Raw genomic sequence first — 20,825 nt, forward strand, 5'->3', positions numbered from 1 at the left:
AGCAAAGGGCCGACTGACTGAGCGTTGTTATTTTATTATTATTATATAATATTATATAATATTATTATTATTATATTATTAGCGTTGTTAATTTATTATTATATAATGTGATATAATATTATTTTATTATTAGCGTTGTTAATTTATTATTATATAATGTTATATAATATTATATTAGCGTTGTTATTTTATTATTATATAATGTTATATAATAATATTATATTATTAGCGTTGTTATTTTATTATTATTATATAATGTTATATAATATTATTATAGTATTAGCGTTGTTATTGTATTATTATATGATGTCATATAATATTATTATATGATTAGCGTTGTTATTTTATAATTATTTAATGTTACATAATATTATATTATTAGCGTTGTTATTTTATTATTATATCATGTTATATAATATTATTATATGATTAGCGTTGTTATTTTTTAATAATTATTTAATGTTATATAATATTATTATAGTATTAGCGTTGTTATTTTGTTCCTTTCGGTGGCTCTCCGCTGACAACTTTCGTGGTCGCGTTGCCATCGTACCACAGGGAGAGCCACCGCCCGGACCCCGTGAGCGTTCGCGAGCGCCCATCTCGCAGAGCGGCTCGTGAGCGAGACAAATGTGCAAACGAGAAAGGCTCACGAGAGACAAGTGGGATGCCGTGGTTCGTGGTCGTGATGAATTATCGGCGAATGGCTCTACACTGAAAGCCGCATTGGTGGAGTTCTATAAAAGCGAGGGCTAAAGATACCGAAGGCAGCGGTGTATATTTCCATGTTTCTACGACAGGCAGTCGCGGTGCGAATAAATCAACAAACCAAGCAAAAGCTGCGGGCCCCAAGTGGATCAAGGGGCCCTGGGTTCGTGAAAGAATAGGGCCGCATTACCATAACAGCTCGAATATAAATCCTCAAGAATATAACAAGCAAATTAACAAAAAAATACGGATAAAAATGTATCGTCTGCGTATCTATCTCACTTCACTATTCTCTTATCTCATGACATGTCTCTCTCTCTTGCCTTCATGTCCTCATGTCCTTGGTAATGTCGCTGGGATTTTTTGAATTGAAAGAGAGGCCCCCGGAAAAATAACGTGGGCTCAGGGTCCCAATGAGAGCCCCCCCCCCGATTGATGCTTAGGTGTGTGACCCAACCACCACGTGGTGTGTCACCCAACAACCACCACGTGGTGTGTGACCCAACGACCACGTGGTGTCACCCAACCACCACGTGGTGTGTCACCCAACAACCACCACGTGGTGTGTGACCCAACGACCACGTGGTGTGTCACCCAACAACCACCACGTGGTGTGTGACCCAACGACCACGTGGTGTGTCACCCAACCACCACGTGGTGTGTCACCCAACCACCACGTGGTGTGTCACCCAACCACCACGTGGTGTGTCACCCAACAACCACCACGTGGTGTGTGACCCAACGACCACGTGGTGTGTCACCCAACCACCACGTGGTGTGTCACCCAACCACCACGTGGTGTGTCACCCAACCACCACGTGGTGTGTCACCCAACCACCACGTGGTGTGTCACCCAACGACCACGTGGTGTGTCACCCAACAACCACCACGTGGTGTGTGACCCAACGACCACGTGGTGTGTCACCCAACCACCACGTGGTGTGTCACCCAACAACCACCACGTGGTGTGTGACCCAACGACCACGTGGTGTGTCACCCAACCACCACGTGGTGTGTCACCCAACCACCACGTGGTGTGTCACCCAACCACCACGTGGTGTGTCACCCAACCACCACGTGGTGTGTCACCCAACCACCACGTGGTGTGTCACCCAACAACCACCACGTGGTGTGTGACCCAACGACCACGTGGTGTGTCACCCAACCACCACGTGGTGTGTCACCCAACCACCACGTGGTGTGTCACCCAACCACCACGTGGTGTGTCACCCAACCACCACGTGGTGTGTCACCCAACGACCACGTGGTGTGTCACCCAACAACCACCACGTGGTGTGTGACCTAACGACCACGTGGTGTGTCACCCAACCACCACGTGGTGTGTCACCCAACAACCACCACGTGGTGTGTGACCCAACGACCACGTGGTGTGTCACCCAACCACCACGTGGTGTGTCACCCAACAACCACCACGTGGTGTGTCACCCAACCACCACGTGGTGTGTCACCCAACCACCACGTGGTGTGTCACCCAACGACCACGTGGTGTGTCACCCAACCACCACGTGGTGTGTCACCCAACCACCACGTGGTGTGTCACCCAACCACCACATGGTGTGTCACCCAACAACCACGTGGTGTGTCACCCAACCACCACGTGGTGTGTCACCCAACCACCACGTGGTGTGTCACCCAACCACCACATGGTGTGTCACCCAACAACCACGTGGTGTGTCACCCAACCACCACGTGGTGTGTCACCCAACCACCACGTGGTGTGTCACCCAACCACCACGTGGTGTGTCACCCAACCACCACGTGGTGTGTCACCCAACCACCACGTGGTGTGTCACCCAACCACCACGTGGTGTGTGACCCAACCACCACGTGGTGTGTCACCCAACGACCACGTGGTGTGTCACCCAACCACCACGTGGTGTGTCACCCAACCACCACGTGGTGTGTCACCCAACCACCACGTGGTGTGTCACCCAACAACCACGTGGTGTGTCACCCAACAACCACGTGGTGTGTCACCCAACCACCACGTGGTGTGTGACCCAACCACCACGTGGTGTGTGACCCAACCACCACGTGGTGTGTCACCCAACAACCACGTGGTGTGTGACCCAACGACCACGTGGTGTGTCACCCAACCACCACGTGGTGTGTCACCCAACCACCACGTGGTGTGTCACCCAACCACCACGTGGTGTGTCACCCAACCACCACGTGGTCCGTGGGTACCAACCACCACGTGGGTGTGACCCAACACCACGTGGTGTGTGACCCAACCACCACGTGGTGTGTCACCCAACAACCACGTGGTGTGTGACCCAACGACCACGTGGTGTGTGACCCAACCACCACGTGGTGTGTCACCCAACCACTACGTGGTGTGTCACCCAACCACCACGTGGTGTGTCACCCAACAACCACGTGGTGTGTCACCCAACCACCACGTGGTGTGTCACCCAACCACCACGTGGTCTGTGACCCAACAACCACGTGGTGTGTCACCCAACAACCACGTGGTGTGTTGCACCTCCTGTGTACCAGGCGAGGGAGTAAACTTCTGCACTCTGCAGTTTCCTGGGCAAGATCGCCACTGCAATGTCGCTGCGTCACACCTGACATCACAATATCACTTAGTTATCTGCAATATTTGCACACGCCCTCATTCACACACTCATTCACACACACACACTGCGGCCCACATTCACGTACTGACACACACTCTCTCATACACAAACACAAATATCCCCCCCTACCTACGAAGACCAACACGGCGCACGATGGGTGACCAGCACCCCACGCACGGCTGCCTTTGTCTTCCTAGTCTCGGTGTTTAGACGCCGGACCAGGTACTCATTTTGAGGCTGAGTCGACCTAAGGGAGGCTCAGGGCCGGCTTCGTGTGTCAGTTGCTGATGTTAACCGATGCCCTACCAACTCCCCATGCACACACACACACACTGAAGGGGCATTCAATGCGAACGCTGAGGTTATTGTTTGGCGTTTCACATGATTCGTCGCCGCTGCGCTCAGGTCGTGGTGCAGGTGGCCCAGGGCGGTGTTAACCTGAACGGTCGAAGCGTTTTTGAGGGCGGAGGCGTTTAAATTGTAATGAGCTTCAGCGGAGCGCGGGGAATGCATCATAATGATGATGAAGGGGAGCGCTGCTGGGTGACTTTGAGGGGTTCACGCTGCGCCACCCTCATCAGCAGTGCCGCGGCCACTTGGCGGCCTTCTGCCACGATTCACGTCCGTGGTGTTGAAGGGGAATGGGAGAGACGCCAACAAGCCAGACCACGACGACGAGAGATTTCACAGCTAACTTCGCGAGCTAATGGCGCGAGTGTGTATGTATGCTGGACTTCTTTCGCACCGTACGTAGCCAACTGCTCTTATCGGAGGTGCGTGGGTAAGCTCAACGAACTAAACAACCTAGAAAGTGCATGGCTCCAGCGGCTTCTCAATGTGGGAAGGAGCAAGCGGCTGCAGGGCTGCGCTTGTACCGTCTGGAGGACTCTACGGGCAATGGTCCGGAGCGGTGGGGCAGTGGTTAGCGCACTGCGATATGGTAACCAGCGACCCCAGTTCGATTCCTGGCCACGACTCACAGCAATGGCGAGTGCCATCTGAAGCGATCCCTCGCCCCTCCCCTTCACCCGCGTGGTGAAGTATGGTCAAACAACACGCATGCCCGAAAGCTGTTGAGAGGCCTTCACCCAGCAGTGGATCGATAACAAGGCTGTAAGTTACCCTGTAGAGGTAGTAACAGTGCTCAAGATAAACTCCCGATGCCCCACCCGCACGTGTTGTACGTGGTACCTTGTGCGTGTCGCTCGTGGCGCGCCCTGGGCTGAGCTGCTCAGAGTCGTCCACATCGATGGTAGCTCGAGACCAGAGAAGGCACCTGAGCAGCGGCCACAGCCACGGGTGGGTATACTGGATGTGATGTGCCGGGCATGGATCTATTTTACGGGATCGCCGACCCAGACAGAACCGGCTGAGCACAAAAGCCGCGATGGATTTACATGACAGTGACGCGGACACACGAGAGAGCCATCGGGCCAAACGTCTCGCTGCCACCATCACGTGGCGATGGTGGCGTGACAACGGGGACCACCTCAGCGCGGGACTGCATCTCGAGGGGTTGTACACGCACGCAGGATGACAACAGCTCCGTCCTTGCACAGCGTTTAGCCATGGGGCGACTGTGCGGAGGCAAGACGCGTATTTATTCACAGTTCTGGCAATTAGTTAGATTTAATTAGTTACGTTTGTCTTCTTGGTTCTTTCGGTAAAGTCATCACGTAGAAGGGAAATAATAAAATAATAAAAATAAAACATAATAAAATAATTCTCACGACGTTTCGGCCACAACGCAAGTAGCCGTCCTCAGGTGAAGAACAGGTCTGTCGGGAAGACAGCGTCTGAATGAAACACCACCAGGCTTGGAGCGTATATTTAAGCTAGGTTGGAGGGGGAAGAGCGCCTTGACAAAGGAATTTAGCATATTTATGGGAAATGCAGATATGTGATTAGTGAATTGACCTACATTGTATGTGCGTGTTGTGTTTTTCGATTCCCGCTCACTGCCCCCAACGCCAGCGAGGACTACCTGAGCCAATTCTGCCCCTCAAATGAGTCGTGCCGCGTGTGATGTGTAAACTTCGCCACTCGGGAGACAAAGGCGACCGGGAGTGGTGCTGGCCAACTCACCCCATCACGGACGGTGCCGGCCGCATACCACTCGTCCTCGCATCCCGTGAAGGCTATGAGGGGGGGGGGGGGCTCTCTGTGATTATTATCTGGTGAACGCATTGAAGCCAAGGGTCTCAACTGAATCGACAGCTCTGACCAAGTCGCCCTGCGTCACGAAGCTCAGCCGAATATTGTAGCCTTGAATGTCCAAGGGGATGGCAGTACAACCATCGATTCTTCAATCCCGTCTGTCCAAAGACTCGTGCGTAAATATCGACTATTAAGACTCCCATGGGTGAATATAGGGCACGGTTATGTTTTGTACACAGTACTTTAACTCTACACTGTTCGCCTGTCTGTTAACTCGATGGTTAAGCTGACACCACGCCACCTTCACATGCCCGTCTGTCCACGTAAAGCAAGTAGACACATCAAAGTTGACTTTACACAAGCAGACACCAAGTTGTCTTTACACGAGTATAAACATCAAAGTCCAGACGGACCGTTGCGACACATAAAAGCACTCTCATCAGCAGCAGCAGAGTGGGGATTGCTTCAATCGTTGCTGATGAGCTGCCAGGCCTCCTTCTTCCTTGAGATATGGAGGGTCCTTGTTCGACGCGAAGTTATGCAATGCATAACGCAAACAACAAGATAATGATTTGTGTAACGCATGATTTTACTTTATTGTGCGGAGAGGCGGGCACACGCAGGATACATTATCTGCTGACCTCTTTTGCAATGTTGTATTCTGCGTAACGACGCGAATTATGATCTCTGGGTGTTGAACGTGGATCAGAAATGCGCGGACAAAACCTGGCAGGTGAGCGAAGCGGCATGGGGACCGAAATGCGTGCTCAGAATAGCACCGAGGCAGATGAACGTGCGTGTGTCTGTGTGTACGTGGTGAACTTCTTTCGCACCGTACGTAGCCAACCGTGATAATCGGAGGTGCGGAGGAATGACAACAAACTAACCACAACAAACGGTTTTGTAAATAAATGAGTTTTCAATCTAGATTAATTACAAGTGCATAACTCCAGTGGCTTCTTAATATCGGAAGGGAGAGCGTTCCAGACGGCCGCAGCAGCGCATCTGAAAGCGCGCGACGATGACGCGGTGACCGCCGCCTTTGTTCGATGGCTGAGCCAGAAGCTGCTGCTGCTGCTACCGCTGCTGCTGCTGCAGCTGCGAGGATGAGCGGGGGAGTTGGCGTGACGATGGCTCACGATGCTCCTTGACGAGGTCACGAGGCGCCTCGGTCTACTCGTGGCAAGCTCATTGCGTGTAGTGGGTGCGAACGCGTGGATCGTCCAACAGTGGCAAATGAGGGGCATTCTACTGCCCGAGAAGAGAAGCTGATGTGGGAATTACTCATCGCCAGAAGGTACGATAACGAAGGTGCTCAGTGAACGACACCGGCGAGGGAGCGGAGGGAACACCGCACGCGAGGGGCTGGCCACGAGGGAGATGGAGCGATGACGATGCACAGACACGAGCGAGATTTTGACATCGCCGCACCGAATGGGACGGCTACCCCCATCCAGCAGTAGACAGACTCTGGCCCACGATATCGATGCGGCGTAGCTTCAACCATCACCCATCACCCATCAACCCTCACCCATCAACCATCACCCATCAACCCTCACCCATCACCCATCAACCCATCAACCCTCACCCATCAACCATCACCCATCAACCATCCCACCCTCACGCGCGCCGTTCCGGCAACTCGGCGTGCATCTCGCCTTGTTTAGTTCTCGCGATGTATCGAATTTTGATGAAGCCGCTCGCAGGATTACAGGAACACGCGAGGCTGAAACAACCCAGCGTTGCTTTGGAGTTGGCGTCCCCTGTGCTTCAGTGCCCGTGGCTGACAACGATCGTCCCCCAACACCAAGCTCACAACCCTCAAGCCAACGCAGCCGTCCCAGAAACATATCGACCGAGAACATGGAACTCCTCCACCGCCACTGCACACGCGCGTCAACGCGCACGCACGCGCGCACTCGCTCACCTTGAGCAGAAATGTAACGAAACGGAATTCCTGCCCGCCTCTGGAGGATGGATGACGAGGAGGAGGAGCAGGAGGAGAGATGAAGACGCCCGAGTTCGTCTCCGCGTGTCACACGGGTGGCCCTGCTGACTTGGTTGAGCGGCAGTGGCCCCGCGCGTGGCTTGGCACGTGTTCAGCTGCTGCTGCTGCTGCCGCCGCCTTCTCTGATATGTCCCAGCAGAGCGGAGCGCACGCTCCCCTCGCTTATAGACAGGGGCGCGATGGGGCGGGGGGTGAGAAGAATGGGAGGAGGGGATGGAGGAGGGAGGAGGAGGAGAGAGATGGGGCGAAGGTTGGTGTGAGTGTGTGTGGCGTGGATGTGTGAGTGTGCGTGTGAGTCGGCGAGTGAGTGAGGTTGGTGTGAGTGTGAGTAGGTGAGTGAGTGCGTTTAGTCTTGTGAGTGAGTGAGGTTAGTGTGTGTGTGAGTGAGGTTTGTGTGTGAGTATTTGTGTGTGGGTGAGGGATGTTGTCTTTGTATTGGTGTGTGTGACGGTGGTAAGCGCACAATAACGGATCAATTTATACAGAGCGTCTTCATAGAGCCACTCATGTACGAGGTAAGACATGGTGGATGTAGATTTTAATGTATTAGTATCAGTGTGATGTATTTATCCAGGAAACCCTGAGTCTAAGTAAGCCCTCTATTCACAAGGGTCGTGCTTTATTGGGCCGTTTGGCCAGGTGAATTGTCAGCAGAGCTTTGCAATGTGGGAAGAAATGTAATCGTGCCCGCTGCACTGCCACCGTTGTATGTATGTTGAACTTCTTTCGCGCCGTACGTAGCCAACCGTGCTCATCGGAGGTGCGGGTGAAGGACAACAAACTAAACACTAAAAGCAGTTGGTAAGAAACGAGTTTTCAATCTCGATTTAAAAGTGCGTAGCTCCAGTGGCTTCCTAATATCGAAAGGAAGATCCTTCCAGACGGCCGCAGAAGCGCATCTGAAAGCGCGTGATGACAATGATGATGACGATGATGATGACGACGATGATGATGATGACGATGATGATGACGATGATGATGACGATGCGGTGACCGCCGCCTTTGTTCGATGACTGAGCCCAGGGGGGGAGCGGTGGCTCTCTTGCTGGGCTGCTTCGTGACGTCATGTATCAAGGACCACCACCGTCTCGTAGTCGCACGAATTGTGACTCTGGAAATGCTGAGCTTTTACAGAATTCGAAAACAAAAATTATTCTTGTTATTTTGGTTGTCTACTCCTATGTGTGATTCACTAACCCTTGCCTCTGAATCACCACCACTACCACGTCCGCTCGTTTCGAAGCAACCCTGAAGTGCACAGACGATTAATCAAAACGAGTGTTGAGCTCAGCACTGTTGTTAGTCCGCGAGCCCAGACCAGACCAGATAATTCACTCAATTGTCGGGACCACCCGTAGTGGCATCACTTTCGGGGTCACAATTGCGCATTATATGGCGACCGCTTGAAATGAGTGCGGTTATCAAATAACGAACTTGTAGAGGCCGTGTAAATAAAGCCGTGGGACTAAAGTGTTGCTACCTTCGGTGGTTACCGACTTCTAAACTCACCCATGTACTAAATGAGGAACATCGTCACGTGATTCTGGACGAGATTGCTTCCTCAGCAGTGCTGGTATTTGATTCATGACTTTACACAGAGCTCCTTGTCATTCCACTGCTTGATGAAGGCTTCCCCGCCCTGCGGCAGCCCATCGAGGTTGTTTGCCCACACTTCGCCATGCTGGTGAGGGCAGGCTGGCGAAGGAGGGGACATCCGGAACCAGTTCGGATACAATCATATCACGAGTCGCTGATGTTGAGCTGTGGCCAGGAATGAAACTCGGGACAGCGGGCTACCAAACGTGAGGCGATTGACCTTCGATAATATAAATGAGCCAAATACGGAAATAACCACACGGGCAAGATTAGTTGAGGTTATCAGGAGGTTTTAGTTTGAGAAAATGTTAAATGTAAGCGTCTCCCCCTCCACCTCCCATTGGCAACTGTCTCCTTGTCCCCTTCCCCAGGTGTCTCCTTCGCAAGTCCTCACCACCTCTCCGCCATGTCACCTTGTAACCTCACCTGCATTGCTACAACAACAACCGCCATTCGCCACTAAGTGGCGGTGACGTCACCACGACGCTTGTGCCAGGCTATGTGCACCTTGAGGCCACGTGAAGTGTCGAACGCCCGCTGGCAGGAGGTCACGGGGCAGACCCAGCAGGTGCCACGGGTCGACTGACCGAGATGACCGAGATGACTGGCTGATGCAACACCTGTGCCCCCTACTGTGCCAACTTGCTGTGCTTTAGCCACCCGGCGCTCCGCTCGTTGTTGCTACGCTCACACACGCGCACACGCACATGGCTGTCAGGCACCCTGGTCCATGTGCCGTCGTTCACCTGCCGTTGCCGGGATCCCAAAACCTGCAGCCGTGACACTCCGGGGTCGCCTTGTGGCCGGCCCTTGCGAGCACCACGTGCGGGCACCACGTGGCCGTGTGGACCGAGACGCGATTGTGACGTTCGTCACTGGATCGTTCTTGCGCTTTGCTCTAGGGCCGTGTTGCTCAAACGTTTTGGGCCGATGCAAACGTTCCCGCGGACCACCCGTCCAGACCGACCCCTGGTGACAAAACGCATTCGCTTCTCTCTAAATGCCAGCAATATAACATTACTCATAGTGCTGGGATATTAACACATATATTAAACGCAGCTGTGAGGTTTGTTTTTTCATAAGGGGGCAATTAGAGTGTAGGGTTGGGATAATTGAATCAGAGCAATTCACCTAACTTCATTTTAACTGAAAGAGCATGAGTAGAATATTAATTATCCGAAACAAAAAGTCATTATTGTCGCGATCAACTTCGCATTTGCATCATCAGCCCGCGGACCGACCTGGAGGGCCGTCTGGACCCCCCCCCCCCCCCCCCGGTGGTCCGGGAACCGCACTCTGAGAACCACTGCCCGAGTTGACTGCCAGCAGCGGCGGCTGCTCCCTGTCATGTCCACTTGCCCTGGACGGGAGACATCGCCGTCGCAAGAGATGCCTGGTGCCCTCTGTACCGAGACTGGCAACGGAATGGCAGCCAAAGTAGGAAAACGCCACCGCCGTGGAGACGAAGCTGCAGCGATACCGTCGGGAGGGATGGCGGATGGGACGGTCGCCCTTCAACCAGCAGTGGATAGGACACGGCTGCTGCTGCTGCTGATGCTGCGTGGTTCTGGTTCGCTGTGTGCTTTAGCGCTTGCCGCAAGCTCAATTCGGTGTTTGGCGGAGTCGATGTTGGTGGCCGCGGTGTCGTCACGTCGCCCCCTGGTGTGCTTCTCATTCTTCTCCATCCACTCCCCCGCCACCGACACACGTGGCGATCGCATCAATCCCGGGGCGTTCTTCTTCACACGACCACCGACGGCGTTCTGTGGACACCCTGGCGACCCTGAGCGCTGTGTCGACAAGTCCACACCCTGCCGATGGGACTCAGATTAATCGAAAGCGGTCCAGGGGTTGCCGACGTTAACAGATGCTGCTGTCAACACATTTGTTTGGAAGGCTAATGGGCGGAAACTTGTTATCGGTTTGGGATGAAAGGTCAATAATTGTTTATATATATAGATAGGTTGAAAGAACATAACAAAAAACTACGACGTTTCTATCGCATTTTCTTCTTCTCCCGATGACGACCGCTTGTGTTGTCGTTTTTTTGTTATTTTCTTTCAACCTATCTGCGTGACTTTACCGAAAGACCCAACGAATATGAATCCCTGCAGTCACGCACGCTTTAAATGTCAAAGTTGTTATACATTGTACGTGAACAGGTATAGCCCCCCCGTGTGTCAACACACAGGTGGCCACCATCGTGCCTGCCCACGCCGGCGAGTGCGGGCTGGCGAAGGCGGCAGGGAGGGTTGACATGGCAGCGATGTCGATGCCGACAGTGGCTCTTGCTGCCAGTGCCCTCTGCTAGCGAGCACAAAGCCCCGCGGCAGCTGACAGCAAGCCGGCACGCGTGGCGATCACTTTGTCTGGGCGCCATCCAGGAAGAAGCCAGCCGAGCCTGCCCGTGGGGTCTAGGCTGTACGTGGCCTGGAGTCCAGCACTGTGGAGGCAGCAGCCAGGGTTGGTGGGTCACCGCACAGATTTGGTGAAACTCCCTTCCCGTGGGCCTCGAGGAGATGCCGTACCCTGGCTCGCCAGGAGAAGGCGATGATACAGCAAGTGGACTGATCGCCATCTGTTTCCATCTGTACGTGGGGTTTCTCCACGTACCCCAGCTTCCTCCCACTTGTCTAATAAACACAACTCATTATCAATCGACTGAAAACATCTCACGAATAAAAACCCAATGCAGGACCCTCCTGGATTAAAACGAGTGCGAGTCAGTGTGGCGGCCCTGGATACATCAGTGAAGGAAGCTTCTGAGATCTGTGACAAGATCGGGGGCATACCGGGTGATTGGGTCACGGGCTTTTCTTGCCTTTGTGTTTGCCCTTTTAATTGTCTACAGGCAGGGCGTGCGGGCATGCAAGGGAAGGCACGGATCTGAAATACCGCCTATCGTGGAGATGGAGCGATGAAATCTGCGCACGTGCCGGTGCTCGGTGGAGTATTCACACCGCGGGATCCTTTAGAGACGACGGTGACTTTGGGAGGCCTCCATCCCACAGTGGAGTGACCGTGGCTGACGACACGGGCATGGTTGTACACGCTGGCCGTTCACAGCTGTCTACAAGGAGGTTGCCGGATCGCAAATGAGATTGCTGGTCTGCGAGACTCACACCCTGCTGGATTAAACAGGGCCAGTAGATGGCAGTACAGCAAGTGTGCTCCTCGTCTCGCATCAACTCGTCTGCTCGGGTGTTCACCTGCTACTCGTGTTCCTCCGCCCTACTGAAAATACGTCTTAAGTTTGACGAGGCTTTGCTGGATGCATCGAGTACGATATCAATCACGCGTGTGGCGGTGACAACAGCACCGCACGCCGCTGCGAATGAGCCATGGTTTCCCAGACGTGTGACCCGTCTCACTGTTCTGCTCAGCTGAGGAATGGTCGGGGAATGAATCAACAGACTCATAACGTTGAAATATGATTTGTGTAATCATGCCACTTGCATTTTTAGCAAAGCCTCACTTGATGATCCTGCGTTTTTGGGATGTTTGGCCAAAATTTTCGTGAGTGTTTGGCTTTGTGCGGGGGGACACCTGCCACGCATACGAGGGGAGATCCTCAGCACTGCCACCCCCAAATAACACCAAAGACAAAGACCCCCCATATAGCCTCAACAGACTTTTGGGGCAAGTGCTGTCAGCGAGCACTTATGAACGTCGGCACGGCACACGCGGGGGTGGGTGGCCAGCACCACGTACACACCACACCAGGTACTCATTTAAGGGTCAGTCGACCTATTTGCCACCGATGTTGAACGTGAGCAGGAATCGGACTCGGGCTGCCGGGTTCTTAGCGCAGTGCGCTGACCACTCCACTACCGCTCCCCACTCATATATACAACACGCAGACAGTAAGGAACACGGACACATACAGCAACATACAGCACCACACCGGCTGGTCTTCAATCCCCAGTAGGTACTAACCAGGCTGGAACCTTGCGAGGCCGTGTGAGATTCGTTGCGTTTGTGGTGATTGGATGGCAGGTGAATGTAAGTGCCACCCCATCGGTGTGCCCTCTCATTCTTCACACTGCTTGTCTGCTTACTCAGGAACCGTTTAGCAACATCTGTCAGCGAGTTGAGATTTGTTTGTTTGAGAAGTTGGTAACACGAGTTAACTTCCTTCCCACAGAAAATGTGACGCGGTTGTGACCCCGGTTTTGTGTGGGGGGAATAAACATTTGATGAGATTGCTTTTTGGGTTTTTTTGTCATGAGCACAGCCTCGATTACATTTGTACCACATCTCCAGCCCTTCTTGAACGTCAAGAAAATCTACTTCATTGGGTCACTCACAGCACATACAAATCATTAACCCACTGCGTTAAAATAGGCGGAACTGGGCTGGTAATTAATAATAAAACCACAAAATAGTCGTACGCGTCGTTGTGGAGAATATAACAAAATTCATGAGTTATTAACAAGCCTCATTCACATATCTGTTGTGGATTTACTCTCCAACACATCGGTGGGCTGAAGTGGTCACTAATTGGCGTTTTGTTTACGTGACGAAACCCTTACTAATTGGCTGTGTCGGGTGGTGGCGGGTTTAACGACACATTTATATATTTGCGCGATTTAATAAAAAAAACTCTATTATGTAAAATATAATCATTGTAGGCGCTTTGGCTTCTGTGTTTGGACCAATGCTGCTGAGATTGCGTGCACTCTCATGATGCACTCTCATCAGCAGGCCGAGTGGCTGACGGGATGTGTCAATAGAGGAATTGTATTCGTCTTATTGTTCATGTGGAGGGACAGATGGGGGAAGGAGGTGCGTTCCTCATTTAGTCCGGAGCAGCAGCAGTCGCAATAACGACGACGATGAGGATGATGAGGATGATTATTATGAGGATGATGATGAGGATGATGATGATGAGGATGATGATGAGGATGATGATGAGGATGACGAGGATGATGCTGATGATGATGACGAGGATGACGATGATGATGAGGATGATGAGAATGATGATGATGAGGATGATGATGATGATGCTGATGATGATGCTGATGATGATGAGGATGATGATGAGGATGATGATGGTGATGATGATGATGCTGATGATGATGCTGATGATGAGGGTTGCGTGGCTGCGTGCGGGGTGCGGACGGCGCCTCGTGTGTCGCCACACACGTGATGCGTGATGCGCTCAGATGCAGCAGCAGCAGCAGTAGTAGCAGCAGCTGCAGCAGCAGCAGCGCTCAATTAGCCGCCTGGCACTGTACGTGCACCCACTGGACACCCGCGCGCTGCTGCTGCTGCTGCTGCTGCTGCTGCTGCTGCTGCTGCTGCTGCTGCTGCTGCTGCTGCTGCTGCTGCTGCTGCTGCTGCTGCTGCTGCTGCTGCTGCTGCTGCTGCTGCTGCTGCTGCTGCTGCTGCTGCTGCTGCTGCTGCTGCTGCTGCTGCTGCTGCTGCTGCTGCTGCTGCTGCTGCTGCTGCTGCTGCTGCTGCTGCTGCTGCTGCTGCTGCTGCTGCTGCTGCTGCTGCTGCTGCTGCTGCTGCTGCTGCTGCTGCTGCTGCTGCTGCTGCTGCTGCTGCTGCTGCTGCTGCTGCTGCTGCTGCTGCTGCTGCTGCTGCTGCTGCTGCTGCTGCTGCTGCTGCTGCTGCCCCGTGACCGTGGCACGTGGAGGCAGCGTGAGTCGTCGTTGCGCCAACTCCATGCCGCGTTGTTGCCTGACGCTGCAGGCTCCGCTGCCTTTCTCTTACAGGTACATCGACAGGGAGCTCCAGATGTTCTGTTACCCCCCAATTAATTGCCCCCTAACATGTTTCTGCCCTTTGCGTACGAAGTTCTGTTTTTAATAAACCTCATTTACCAAAAAAATGTATTACGTTTTAGAGATTTCAATGTGGGGGTCACAAGACATCTGGAGCCCGCTGTGTAGAAAGCTCACAATCAACCCCCTGGGCGAGGGTCGATAGACACTGTCCCGCCGTGCCGTCGTCTGCACACCGGGACCTGCAATCCGGGCGATTCGATCTCCCTGCGTGGCAGTCTGAACAATGGGCCACGTTTCATTCACCCCCCGCCTGTCGGCCTGTGTCCCACTAAGCGGTGCTAATGGGTGGACCACAATGGGACGTTCCGCAGGTCGGGTGTGGTGGTGGGGTAAAGTGTGTGTCGTCCCCCCCCACACCTCCACCAAGGCGTCTGGTGGGTGTGTAAGAATAGGGCACACACGACTCTCTAGAGGGCCGCTCTCTTGAGCTCGGTCTCGGGGAGACATTTCCACCAACAGGGGCGTGAGCCCCTAATTGCACGGCTGCACCTTTGCCTTTTTAAATTGTCTTTTACCAAATCACTCGATGAGCCTAGAAGCAGGTGCTATAGGCTGCTCCGGAGCTTCGCTGTCAGCCGAGCACAGTAGCCGCAGGATCCATTGCTGTCCTCTAACTATGCTTAGGTGCCACGGTGGCTGGGAGATGTTAACTACCTCTCCTGCTATACACGAGGTCGTGGGTTTGATCCCTCCGTAGGCGTCCTCTTGGGACGAGTTCCATCCTCTCCCTGTCACTGCAACAATGCATGACACGTGTGTAATGACAGGGCGACGCCTGTTGGCCTGGAGTGGTAACTACGGTCATGGCTGCATTGCACGACGCCTTATTGTGAGGGGGGCGTATCTGCGGTGAAGGAACCTGCCCGAAGGTTCTGGAAAGGGGGCGTTGTCAGAGGTGGAGCTTGGCCGCGCCGGGGCTGCGTCGCTGCTCGTCGCCATCTCTTTGTCTCCGACCACGTGGCTGATCTTCTAGAAGACAGCTTGCGTAGCGACCAATGCCAGAGATGGGGCCACGTGTTAGGATCGCCTGTGTGTAGCTGCGTTACACAATGTATCGCCCAGTGTGCTCTTGATAATTAAGAAGCCTTCTACTCGACGTGTCCCGGAAGCCGCTCACTACACAGGCACGCGTTCATTTGCCACATGATGATCAAACCATATTAGAAAACAAAGATTTGCTGGCTGGCTGGAGGCAGGGAGGGACAGACGTACGGTCTCGTGTGGGCTGCTAATTATAACAACTTTTTGTCTTGTGGTCGATGGGACTGTATGTGATTGTGCCCATCGGGGGTTGTGTCTAATGGTGGGTGTGGGGTGGTGGCGAGATGTGAAACTACATTTACACTCCCGTAACGCCGGTGTGGTATTACAGTTGACGCACCAATCCCGGGTAATAGAACAATCACACAATGGCGCACGATTAGTGCAGCTCTATAGATATACATCAATACGTGACATTAAAAGTGAGCTGAGCATTATTTGGTATAGGTCTGTACGATATGAATTATTGATATGGGTGATTTAAACAGTTATTCAAAAGGCTGTTATATAACTCGTGTGCGTGTGTGCGTGTGTGGTTTCAGGCGTGGTGCTGGCCACCCACCCCCTCGTGTACCGTTCCCGCCTTCATAGGTGCTGCTCGCTAACAGCACTTGTCCCAACAGTCTGTTCAGGCTAAAAGGGGGCGCTTGGTCTTTGTTGTGTGGTTCCGTGCGTGGTTTGGTTTATGTTCGGTTGTATCGTGTTGTGTGTCCGCTGTTATATTACCGGACGAGTGCACACATTTTGTGTGTTTTCCCTATTGGTCACAAGGGTTTCATTGCAGCCCAAGCCGTTCGGGGCTGAGCTCCGGAAAATATTTCCACGCGGTAATTTATCATCGCGACAACAAGGGGGGCGAGCCAGGGGCCTGAGGGGAGAGCGGTGTGGGGGGGGGGTAAAAGTCAGGAAAATATTCCATGAGAAACGAAGACGCTGTCGCGGTGTTAATGGTCAGCAGTGAAGTGGACATCAATCAGAGGGCGCCGGTTATATTCGATCTCACAGCGGGGCAGGTAAAATAAAAGACACCTGCCTGCGTTAAATCCCCCAAGCTCTGTCCACCAGCAGCATGAATGGTTCCATCGCTTCTGGCGGGGTAACCCGTGGGTACTCCCAGCTCTGCCAAGGCATCTGGTCAGGGTGGAAGAGTAGGCCAAATGGTCTGTTAGAGAGAGGTTTTCTGGATTTACCTCTAGCAGAGTTCCTTCCACCAACAGTGGCGTGAGCAAGCTATTGCAGGGCTGCACCTGACTGAGTACAGTATGTATATGTGCCTGCGTGCTAGTGTCTATATTACTGTGTGTGTGTACATAGCTACGTATGTGTTCGCATATTACTGCGTGTGTGAGAAGAAGACGTGATTGTCCTTGTATGTATGGCTCGATATGACTGGGTGTCTATAATGCCAGTATATATGAATAAAGCAACTGCAGGTGGACACTTAGCGCACACGCCGTCGAGCACACACACGGCTGTGCCGGCAGGGTGGAGGAACTGGGGCAAGGGTCACGGTAGGCCTCATCGGGAGGCCCCTGGAACCCTCTGGTGGGTCCCACACACGCGTCGGTGATGTGCGGCGCGTCTTCTTCGAACGCTGGGGAGCCGGAAAAGCCCCTCTCTGTACCAGCGTGGACGTCACCCTCGTGTTCACCTTCTGAAGCGCTCGCTCGTCACCGTGGCGTGCGCGATGACCACTACCACCACCACGTGACTTTCTTTCGTGTTGTGCGCGCTGCATTTAGCGCCACGGCGCGTCGATTTGTAGCGTTTGTTTGTTTGCTGGTGACTTTGTGTATTTCATATCGGAATTGCCTCCAGTGCTGTTGCTGCTGGCGGCAATAAAATTTGTTTAAAAGTCTGGTGGGTTCGAGAAGGGAGGCGCGGCCAGGGCGGAGCCAAGCCGCGCCGAGGAGAATAAAAGCAGCGGAGAGCGAGAGCTCCGGGCTGCCGGTGCCGGGACTCATCTCGTCGTCGCTGTCGCCTTCGCCCCATCATTGCGGACAGTGGTTGGCTGCCTCGGTCGACGCCATAGGAGCAACGTGGACAGGGTCGTGTCTAGGCCGGGCTGTAAGGCAGCGTGGTCGTGAGAAAGGAGGCCGGAGTTGGTGGTGTGAACGAGATAATTATAAAGAGAGACGGTGCCTCCTGCAACTACCTCGTCGGCCACTGAGCGTGTGCGCTACACACACCACACGCACACCGAGGAGGACACTACACATCCATACTGTGTGTATAAAACTTCGTTTGCATGCTTGTGTGAGAATATATGTTTTGTATATGTCTCTATGTGTCCCTGTTAGTGACTGCGTGTTTGTATTTAAGAGTGGGGAGCGGTAGTGTAGTGGTCAGCGCACTGCGCTACGAACCCGGCCACCCGAGTTCGATTCCCGATCCCGGTTAACATCGGTGGCAAATATCTGAAATGGTCCTGGGCTTCCCCTAGGTCGACGCAGCTTGAAAATAAGTACCTGGTGCGGTGTGTAAACAACGAAGATGGCCGGAGGTGGTGCTGGCCATCCACCCCGCCGTTCCGGCCTTAATAGGTGCTCGCTAACAGCACTTGCCCTAACAACCTGTTAAGGCTACATGGGTGGTCTTTGTACTGTATGCTGGGGGTGTGGGAGTCTGCGTAGTTTCCACTCTCGCTGGGGACCTTCTGCTGCCATGGTTGCTACCCCACGTATCTCCCTCCTCTCTGCACTGGGAGCCACGGGGGAGAGGGAGGAGATTTGAGGGAGGGGAGGGATGTGGAGGGAGGGAGGGAGGACAGAGTGGATGGGAGCTCAGGTGACAACAGCAGGAACAACCAAACATCAACAGGCACTCTCGTGGTGGAGTCAGCGAGTGAAGGAGCAAGACCGCGTCGCGTGCTCATCATCATATATCACGGTCCACGTGTCCCCGTTTTAGACTCGGAACGAACTCCCACCACCACCACCATATTTCTTTCCTTCTCATCACTATCAGACGACTTGCAAGGTAAGGGTCTGTTTGTTGTCCGCGTTAAATTCAAGGAGCTCCTATCGTGTCGCAAAAAATGCAACATTCGTTTGTAACACTTCCCGAATCGGAAATGTCTTGGGTTCTCATATATGTGCTGTGAAAAAGGGGCATTGCCCGAAACGTCGCCTATTATATATTTGTTTATTTTAAGGCCATATTGTTGTTGACGAATGTGTTACTTTTCCCCCTAATAGAACTAAAGTTTATGTTAAAACGGAAAAGCATGCGACGTTTCGGGCGATTCCCCTTCTTCATAGCAGAGAGATGTATAATATTGTAAAACACTAGAGATATACAATTTACATTCGTTAGTTAATGTCACCATTGAACTGGACTTTGAGTGCGCAGCCGTTTGATGTGCGTGCCCACGTGACGAGACGTGGTGGGCAGCTGTAGTAGAGTGGTTGGCGCGCTGCGCTACCAACCTGGCGACCCGAGTCGGATTCTCGCTCACGACCAATGACAGTGAGAGCGAATGTGAACCGGTCCTGGAACTCCCCTAGATCGACTCAACCTTAAAACGAGTACTTGGTGCGGCGTGCAAAGATCAGCGCTGGGGAGACAAAGGCGGCTGAGGGTGGTGCTGGCCACCCCCCCCCCCTCGTGCCGGCTTCATAGGCGCGACTCGCTTAGAGCACTTGCCCCAACAGTCTGTTGAGGCTATACGGGGGGGGGTATCTTTGTCTTTGTTATACACACGCTGCATGCGTTCGCAACAAAATAATCTCAGCAGTTATGGAATGTACGTGTAGATGTGTTGCAATGAAAACACATTTATTCATGGACATATTATAGTATTTGTAAAGTGGTTATTGTGTTGTAATATTTGTAATTGATACATAAATGCATAAAATGCATTCGTTTGTATGTGTACGCTGCATGTTGTGTACAGCTTAAATCTACAGCGATGTCTCTGATTACATATCAGCATCGTGACACGAGTTGACAGGTGGCGGCTTGAGTAAACCTTCATCCAGCAGTGGATTGGGCATGGCTGATGATTGATCAATTTTGTGATTAAAAAAAGTGCAAGCCTATAAAATGTCATTTTTAATCTATCATAATAATATTAATTTCATCTAAGCATAGTATTCTTACCATCGTCAAATATTGTAATGCGATCTCCTTTATTATATAATAAAGATTTAATTATCAGCAGCAGCTGCTGCAGCCATGGTCAATCCACTGCTCAGCGCCATCTCCCCCGATCCGGCGATGTCACGATCCACCCACGACGCGAGGCGATTTTATCGCTCCATCTCCTGGGTGGTCTCCAAGACATTTTACACATAAACAATTATTTTTATTATTATTACGAACTTATATTCGCCAATTGGATTAAAGCAAATTTTTAAGCATAGGAACACATTATTGAGACAATAGCCTCAACATATATACTGGTTTAACCCATAGTAGGCTTTCACGAGCAATATCATCCATAATAGAAGTTTGTTTTGGGTTAGATCGCATGAATATATAAATGTGTACTAGTGATCAATTGGCACGTTCTGTTTACGTGACAACCTTTACTAGTTGGCTGTGGCGGGTGGTGGCGGGTTTAACGACACGTTCATATATTTACACGATCCAACCCAATTATGGCACTCGGCGTCCTGCGATGGTGAAGAAGCCAGTGTTTGAGTGCTCAGCAGTAGTTGGGAGCATCCCCGGAACGGTCTTCCAGAAACATTGTGGGCATGCCACGTGTTTGTCCTCATCGTTTCATTGTTAAACCTGTTCATACGATTACAACAATATAGGGTCAACTGCTCGATGATGACTGTGGATAAACGCACATTGCACTCTAGATTGTAGTGGTAGTGCCTTATGCCGATAATTCATACTCCATGCCTGCCTGGCAGCCTTCTGAAAAATGTCGAGTGAGAAATTCAGCCGTGAACAAAGACCTTGCCATTG

At 52.3% G+C, this 20,825-nt stretch overlaps 2 protein-coding genes across 2 annotated transcripts in view; one reads left to right on the forward strand and one right to left on the reverse strand.

Annotated features, from left to right (window-relative positions):
* The window catches only part of LOC133353389 (extracellular calcium-sensing receptor-like), a 65,707-nt gene extending 58,143 nt beyond the window's left edge, over positions 1-7,564 (reverse strand). Inside the window, 1 exon segment of the mRNA XM_061569608.1 lies at positions 7,396-7,564. The gene's annotated coding sequence lies outside the window, so the exon portion shown is untranslated.
* An 11,170-nt stretch (positions 7,565-18,734) lies between these two features.
* Positions 18,735-20,825, forward strand: part of LOC133353395 (uncharacterized) — a 34,888-nt gene continuing 32,797 nt past the window's right edge. Inside the window, exon 1 of the mRNA XM_061569619.1 lies at positions 18,735-18,884. The gene's annotated coding sequence lies outside the window, so the exon portion shown is untranslated. The remainder of the gene's footprint in view (positions 18,885-20,825) is intronic.

The sequence above is a fragment of the Lethenteron reissneri genome, chromosome 6 (assembly GCF_015708825.2).
Source record: "Lethenteron reissneri isolate LAM-NWPU_2019-01 chromosome 6, ASM1570882v1, whole genome shotgun sequence".
In the NCBI taxonomy this organism is placed as follows: Eukaryota; Metazoa; Chordata; class Hyperoartia; order Petromyzontiformes; family Petromyzontidae; genus Lethenteron; species Lethenteron reissneri.